At 33.0% G+C, this 8,075-nt stretch overlaps 1 long non-coding RNA gene across 1 annotated transcript; it reads left to right on the top strand.

Annotated features, from left to right (window-relative positions):
- The first annotated feature begins 4,586 nt into the window (after nt 1-4,586).
- On the top strand, nt 4,587-7,849 carry LOC140919879 (uncharacterized). Its single transcript, XR_012162485.1, has 2 exons — nt 4,587-4,706; nt 7,525-7,849. It is a non-coding gene; the product is annotated as an uncharacterized lncRNA (long non-coding RNA).
- Nucleotides 7,850-8,075: the final 226 nt, after the last annotated feature.

Below are 8,075 nucleotides of genomic sequence, written 5' to 3'. Positions count from 1 at the left end.
CTTTAGTATAATTTATTAAGTATTAGTTTGTTAAGTGACAATAATTATGATATTATATTTAATCAAAAACATGCAAGACAATTAGTCTTAAGGATGGATCTTAACTCTTTACAGGTCAAAAGAAAATCAATATTTATAAGATAAATATGTTTCATATAGAGAGATAAGATGTTAAGTGTCTCATATTAGTAAATGAAGGGAAATTTATTTGGCACAAAAGATTGGGTCATGCAAACCTTAGATTAATTTGAAAACTGAATAAACTTCAACTAGTTAATAGTCTATCTAAGCTTAGTTACAAAACTAAAAGTATGTGTGAAGCTTGTCAAAAGGGAAAAAAAACAAAGAACTCCTTTACCCTTAAGAATTTAGTCTCTACCTCAAATCCACTTGAGCTCTTATATATAGTTCTCTTTAGGCCAGTGCAAACAACCTCTCTAAGTGAAAACAAATATGGTTTTGTTATAGTAGATAATTACACTAGGTGGACATAGGTAAAATTCTAAAAAACTAAGGATAAATCCCACAAAGTATTTTATCAAATTTTGCAAACAAGTAATGAATGAAAAAAATGGCCTTAAAATTGTAACAATTAGAAGTGATCATCGGAGATAATTTGAAAACAAGATATTTGAAAGTTTTTGTGATGAGAATGAAATCTCTCACAACTTCTCCTCTCCTAGAACACCCCAATAAAATGAAATTGTAGAAAGAGAGAATAGATCACTCCAAAAAATGGCCAGAACCATGTTAAATAAAAATGAATATTGCAAAACACTTTTGGGTTGAAGCAATTAACACTATATGTTATATTCAAAATAATGTCTTAATTAGGTCTATATTGAATAAAACACCATTTGAATTGTGGAAAGGTAAAAAGCCTAACATATCTTACTTTGAACAATTTGGTTGTATTTGTTACATGTTGAACACTAAAGATAACCTTGGTAAATTTGATTCTAGATCTCAAAAATATACCTTCGTTGGATACTTTGAATGATCTTATAGAGTATTTAATAAGAAAACTTAGATTGTGGAAGAATCCATTAATGTTAAATTTGATAACGAATAGCCTGGCCTTGAAAAGTCAAAGCAAGATGATGATAGTCTAGGTTTACTGAAACCAGAGGAAGCATATGCGCACAAACTAGAAGAACCTGAAAAATCAAAGAATACAAGAAAATAAGAAGAAGATGACAAATCTTCAGAGGATGAAGCTGATCATGTTAGAAATAGTTAAAATAAGTCAGAAAGAAGATCTTGATGGAAGTACAAGTCATATCATCCTAAAACTCTAATAATTGGAAGTGAAAATGATCATTTGAGGACAATTGATCACTAAAAGATACCATTTTATTTCGCTTAGTCTCATTAATTAAGTTTACCTTTGATGAAGCATTGGCAGATGATGGATGGATTCTTGCAATGCAAGAAGAGTTAAATAAATTCAAGAGGAATGATGTTTAGGATCTAGTACCTAGACTACTGAAGAACATTATTGGAAACAAGTGGATTTTCATAAACAAGCTATATGAAAAGGTGAAGTGGTCAATCACAAGGCAAGACTTGTTCTCCAAGGCTATAGTCAATAAGAGGGCATTGGTGAAACTGAGACATTTGCTCTTGTGGCTAGGTTAGATGCTATTTGTATTATATTTTCTTTTGTTGCATATTAAATTATTTCAAATGGATGTTAAAAGTGTTTATCGAAATGGTTATATAAGTGACGAAGTCTATGTTAAACGACCCCCAAGTTTTGAAAGTTATGAATTTCCAAATCGTGTTTTTAAAATTAGGAAATCTTTATATGGTGTAAAACAAGCACCTAGGGCATGGTATACTAGAATTAATATATTCTTGCTTAAAAATAACTTTGAAAGAGGACAAGTAGATAATGCACTTTTTAGAAAATCAATAGGAGATGACATTCTTATTATTTAAATTTATAGTGATATTATTTTTAGATAGGCTAAATAGCACCTGTGATCCCTTAACTTAATTTCAGTTAACGTTTTAGTCCTTTATCTTTTTTTTGTCCGATTTGATACTTTATTTTAATTTTAAGTGACAATTTGATCTTTTATGTTTCAAAATTTCAACAATGTTATCCTTTTTTTGTTTTTGCAAAAATTCAAAAAAATCATCAAAAATTTCAAACAAAACCCATAAAATTAATTATCATCCTCAATATAATGCAATTTCATCAAATTCATAACTTAAATCTTTAAATAAACTCATATTGTCATCTCTAATAACATCAAACAAATAATGAAAACACTACGCAAAAAAACCTATTTTACAACGTTTTTTCAAAAAAATAAATGTTGTAGCATCTAGCGCTGTAAAAGATACAACAACGCTTTTTAAAATAAAAAAAGCGCTATAAAATAGGTAGATATATTGCGCACTTGTTATACTCGTTTTACAGCGCTTTTTGGAAAAAGCGTTGTAAAAGGTGCATTCAATAGATGCATGATTATGCACCTATTACAGCGCTGTCTTTTAATTTTTTTTCCAAAATCATTTTCATCTAGAATCAGTTCACACAATCATTTCACAATCAGTACACAAAACTAGAACTATATAACTTTATAATTTGACTTTATAACTTTACATATTTACACAATCAGTTCACAACATATTCATATACATATTCACATATTGACAACAACACATAACTATATACATATTCATATAACTACATATTCACAACTTTTCAAATGTGCCCTATTCATATACATATAACTATCCAAACTACACATAACAAAACTACACATAACAGAACTACCATATAACTATCCCTTGCAGCATGCCATTTCCCAACAAATCAAATAATTTTCATTTCAATCACATACTGACACCAGTCTTCCTTTATTTAAATTAGATCTCTCTCAGAGTATGTTGGACTAGAATTGTCAAAGTAGTGTGCGATATAAAAATTGAAAATGTTGTACCGTTTATGGGATTATTGTTTGATTCATATCAACAATCTCCTTCATGAATCGCACTATATAGTACCCACAATCGATGTTGTTAGTTTGACGAGGGCACTATAAAATAAAACATATAAGTCAATAAACATTTGTGCATTGATAGCAGTATAAGTTCAACATGCATTTTAGTGAAACAAAAAACTAATAAATACAAAGATGGTTCGCAATGACAATGAGAATGAAGAGGAAACAAGCATACGAAGTTTACGTAACGAGGGTTAGTAACAAGGAAATATTGTTCGTAGGGTTTGCAATGAGAAGGAGAATGAAGAGGAGGACGAAACAAGCGTATGAAGTTTACGTAATTAAGAGGAAACTGAAGCGATATAGGGTTTATGGTTTAGGGATAGTATTTGAATGAGAGTTGGTAGGGATAGTAACAAAGATGGAGTTGGTTCGCAATGGAGATGGTTGGCAATATGGTTCGTATGGACAGTAGGGTTCGCAATGAGAAGGACAACGAAGAGGAGGAGGACTCTAAAGCGTAGTGTGTTGAGACAAAATCTCTCTCAAATGGTTTTAATGATAACAAAATTAATTAAAAGATTATGATTGAGGTTAATGACTAATCTGTGCTTTTGAGTGTATTCATATAAGAAAACATGTTATTATTCATTAAGGCAAAAAGAAGAAAATTCTGAGTTAAATCTGGTGAATGGAAAATGCTGAGGATGGCCTCGCGAGTTGATGAATATTCAAATCTACAGAATACTCATCCTCGCTGAAATGAATTGTTTTTTATTTAAACAAAGGCAAAACAATATTAAAGAATAAAGTGTTTGATTTTTTAAACAAAGACAAAACTTTATTAAAGAATAAATAAAGAAAAGGAGTAAGATGGCAAAAGAAAGGTACGAGAAAGGATTACACTAGGATGGGTCTATGGTCAACACATTTGAAAAAGCAACCCATCATATCATGTGCACATATCATGTGTGTAAGACCCATAATTTTAAAGTACACTTTATGTATTTTATATGTTTTGGATTTTGGCTCGGAGGTTTTTTTAGCCAAAGTTAATAATGTTATGGAGTGTATAGGATCAAAAAGTTATTTTGACCCCGTTTAGAATTACTCGTCGATAAATAAATTTAAATTAAGTGCGGTAAATCCTTTACGGAGAATTTAATGCGTTACGGGTGAAATGGTAATTTAACAAATATCTAGATATTTTGAGATATTTGTTAAGTTATATTTAATATATATATATGTTTGCTTTGAGAGAATATTGGAGAGAATAGAAAGGAAAGAAATTAGAAGGAAGGAAAAGGAAAAGAAAAGGTTATATAAAGGAAAGAAGGAAATAGAAAGGAAGGAAAAACAAAGAAAAGAAAAAGGAAGGAAGGAAAATCTGATTTTCCATCTTCTTCCTCTGCCACCCGCGACCAATTTCCCTCCTTCTCCCGTTTTCATTTTCATCGCTTTCTTTTCTTCAAAAATAGTAACCCAAGGTTGGGTGAGAGTTACGACAAGGATTTCGCAACTCCACTCTTCCTCTTTGATTCAAAAACGAAGAAAAACGGTATTTGAGATCCAAACACAAACCCCTCCGTTTCTTCTAGATCCAAGCTTCATTTCGCGAAGAGTTAAAGGGAAAGTTGCTCACTACCACGCTACGGTGCTAGGGGACCAATTTGGAGGCGACGTTGCGAGCGGAGATTTTTACCGGATTTGCTCACGGTACCGGAAACGCACGTTAGAGCTAACGCGAAGGTAAGGGCTCCTTCCAAACTTTTAGTTTGCATCTAGGGCCTTATCTGTGGTTGTGTGGAAACGAATTTTGTTAGGATTGGAGTATTATTTTGGGAAAAATGAATTTACCTCACGTATGTAAGATTTTGAGTAAATGAAACTTGTGTGTTTTGAGTAGCGGATTGTGTCGATTTGTGTTCGTTGTTTTTGACATGCTCTTAATTGATATTGATGAAATTTGATATGTGTATGGTTGGATCTTGTGAATAAATGAATTGATGTGTTTTGATGTGAGAATTTGTTTGAGTTTGTTTTGTGTGGAATTTGAAAACCATTAAGTTAAATGAGTATTAAGAATGGGGAATCTCTTAATGTCTCGGTTACTTAATATTTTGTTTTGAAAATCGTTTAAGTTAACTGGGCGTTAAGAATGGGGAATCTCTTAATGTCTCGGTTACTTAATATTTTGTTTTGAAAATCGTTTAAGTTAACTGGGCGTTAAGAATGGGGAATCTCTTAATGTCTCGGTTACTTAATATTTTGTTTTGAAAATCGTTTAAGTTAACTGGGCGTTAAGAATGGGGAATCTCTTAATGTCTCGGTTACTTAATATTTGTTTTTGAAAATCGTTTAAGTTAACTGGGCGTTAAGAATGGGGAATCTCTTAATGTCTCGGTTACTTAATATTTGTTTTTTGAAAATCGTTTAAGTTAACTGGGCGTTAAGAATGGGGAATCTCTTAATGTCTCGGTTACTTAATATTTTGTTTTGAAAATCGTTTAAGTTAACTGGGCGTTAAGAATGGGGAATCTCTTAATGTCTCGGTTACTTAATATTTTGTTTTGAAAATCGTTTAAGTTAACTGGGCGTTAAGAATGGGGAATCTCTTAATGTCTCGGTTACTTAATATTTTGTTTTGAAAATCGTTTAAGTTAACTGGGCGTTAAGAATGGGGAATCTCTTAATGTCTCGGTTACTTAATATTTGTTTTTTTGAAAATCGTTTAAGTTAACTGGGCGTTAAGAATGGGGAATCTCTTAATGTCTCGGTTACTTAATATTTGTTTTTTTGAAAATCGTTTAAGTTAACTGGGCGTTAAGAATGGGGAATCTCTTAATGTCTCGGTTACTTAATATTTGTTTTTTTGAAAATCGTTTAAGTTAACTGGGCGTTAAGAATGGGGAATCTCTTAATGTCTCGGTTACTTATTATTTTGTTTGGAAAATTGTTTAAGTTAACTGGGCGTTGAGAATGGGGAATCTCTTAATGTCTCGGTTACTTATTATTTTGTTTGGAAAATTGTTTAAGTTAACTGGGCGTTGAGAATGGGGAATCTCTTAATGTCTCGGTTACTTATTATTTTGTTTGGAAAATTGTTTAAGTTAACTGGGCGTTGAGAATGGGGAATCTCTTAATGTCTCGGTTACTTAATATTTTGTTTTAAGAAAAATTGTTTAAGTTAATTGGGCGTTAAGAATGGGGAATCTCTTAATGTCTCGGTTACTTAATATTTGTTTTTGAAAATCGTTTAAGTTAACTGGGCGTTAAGAATGGGGAATCTCTTAATGTCTCGTTTACTTATGTGTGTTTTGGTAAATCGTGCTGACCCGGGATGGGTGGCACCTTGGTAAACGGTACGGGTCCGTGATAGACAGTACGTTTACGATTTACGTTTGGTAAGTCGTGCTGACCCGGGATGGGTGGCACCTTGGTAAACGGTACGGGTCCGTGATAGACAGTACGTTTACGATTTACGTTTGGTAAGTTGTGCTGACCCGGGATAGGTGGCACCTCGGTAAACAGTACTGACCCGTGATAGGTGGTACGTTTACGACTTACGTTCCTGAGGGAATTGTGTTTGTCCGTGAGAGACTGCACAGGTGTTTGTCCGTGAGAGACTACACCCTGTTAAATTGTGAATTGTTGGTTCGTTTGGTATGTGTAGTAATTGTGTTATAAGTGTTATGTTTTGGAATTTGGTGATAACATGTTTGCTTGCAATACTATTTCGAAATTAACGATGTTGTAGCGATTGCGTTATCAGTGTTAAGTGTTAGGATTTGAGATTATGCATGAATTTGATTGAGTTAGTTTATGAATTTTTGAAAGAATATATAGGGAAATCGATTTCCCAATCGATTTGATAGGTTAACAGGGACTTGGCTAAAGTAACAAAATCGATTGGCCAATCGATTTTGTTACTTTAGCCAAGTCCCTGTTAACCTATCAAATCGATTGGGAAATCGATTTCCCAATCGATTTGATAGGTTAACAGGGACTTGGCTAAAGTAACAAAATCGATTGGCCAATCGATTTTGTTACTTTAGCCAAGTCCCTGTTAACCTATCAAATCGATTGGGAAATCGATTTCCCAATCGATTGAATCAAGCCAGAGTTCAGAATTTCACTAAAAACCTTTAGGAAATCGATTTGAAAATCGATTAGCATTAAGTCAGGGGCTCAGTCATCCTATCAATCGATTGCCCAATCGATTGAATTAAGCCCAGGATTCTGTCTTCATCAAAATCCTTCACCCCAATCGATTGCCTAATCGATTGGCTCAGTGAAAATCCTCAGTTTTAGTTGTATGATTGTTTGCTCATGAAACTATCCATGTCTTGATTTGTTATGTTATAATTAGGGGATTGAGAACTTCATTCTGCTTTTATTTTTAATTGGCAAAGTATTGTATGAACTTTTCGCATATTGAAAATCCTGATAAGGTGCATGCTTAGTTGAATAGTTATTTTAGCATTTAAAACTTAAATGTTATGTGTTAACTGTTATTTTCGGTTGGTGACCTTTGCAATTATTGTGGAAATCTGGGCTTTGCCCTCAGATGAGAGTCAGGACGATCCTACCGATTCGTACCCTACGGACGGGAATGGAGATGGGAACGCTTGACTGCAGCTACGTTAGGAGAATCTCACGGGGCGCGTGGAGATCACTCCGGGTGTTTAGTTGTGTTGTAAAATGATCAGATTAGGTTGACATAGAGGGATCAGATGTCTTTCTTTTGTATTGCATTTATTTTAAAATGGAAGACTGTACCTATACTAATATTGTCAGCTTGACATGTTATTTTCGATGGGTTACATGTACCATTTGTTGTTGGGTAAATGGTTTGGATTTATAATTGGAGTAACTTTTCCGCTGCTTGTAAATTATAATGACTCAATTATTTATCCAAAGGCATTTCTTTATTTTTTTCTCTACTTTATTTTAAATTCTTTAAAAAAAAAAAAAATACACCCTCGCTTAGAAAAACGGGGTGTTACAATGTGCAAAGGCTACAAGCAGACCTATAGATCACTTTTGTGTGAATTAAAAAACAATATAAAGTTAATCTTCAAAAAGGCAACAACAAAAAAGCCAAAAGTGAAAGTCATC

This window comes from Cicer arietinum, chromosome 3 (assembly GCF_000331145.2).
Source record: "Cicer arietinum cultivar CDC Frontier isolate Library 1 chromosome 3, Cicar.CDCFrontier_v2.0, whole genome shotgun sequence".
In the NCBI taxonomy this organism is placed as follows: Eukaryota; Viridiplantae; Streptophyta; class Magnoliopsida; order Fabales; family Fabaceae; genus Cicer; species Cicer arietinum.
The sequence above is the reverse complement of the archived record's forward strand: the minus strand, read 5'-3'. Positions and strand labels throughout refer to the sequence as shown.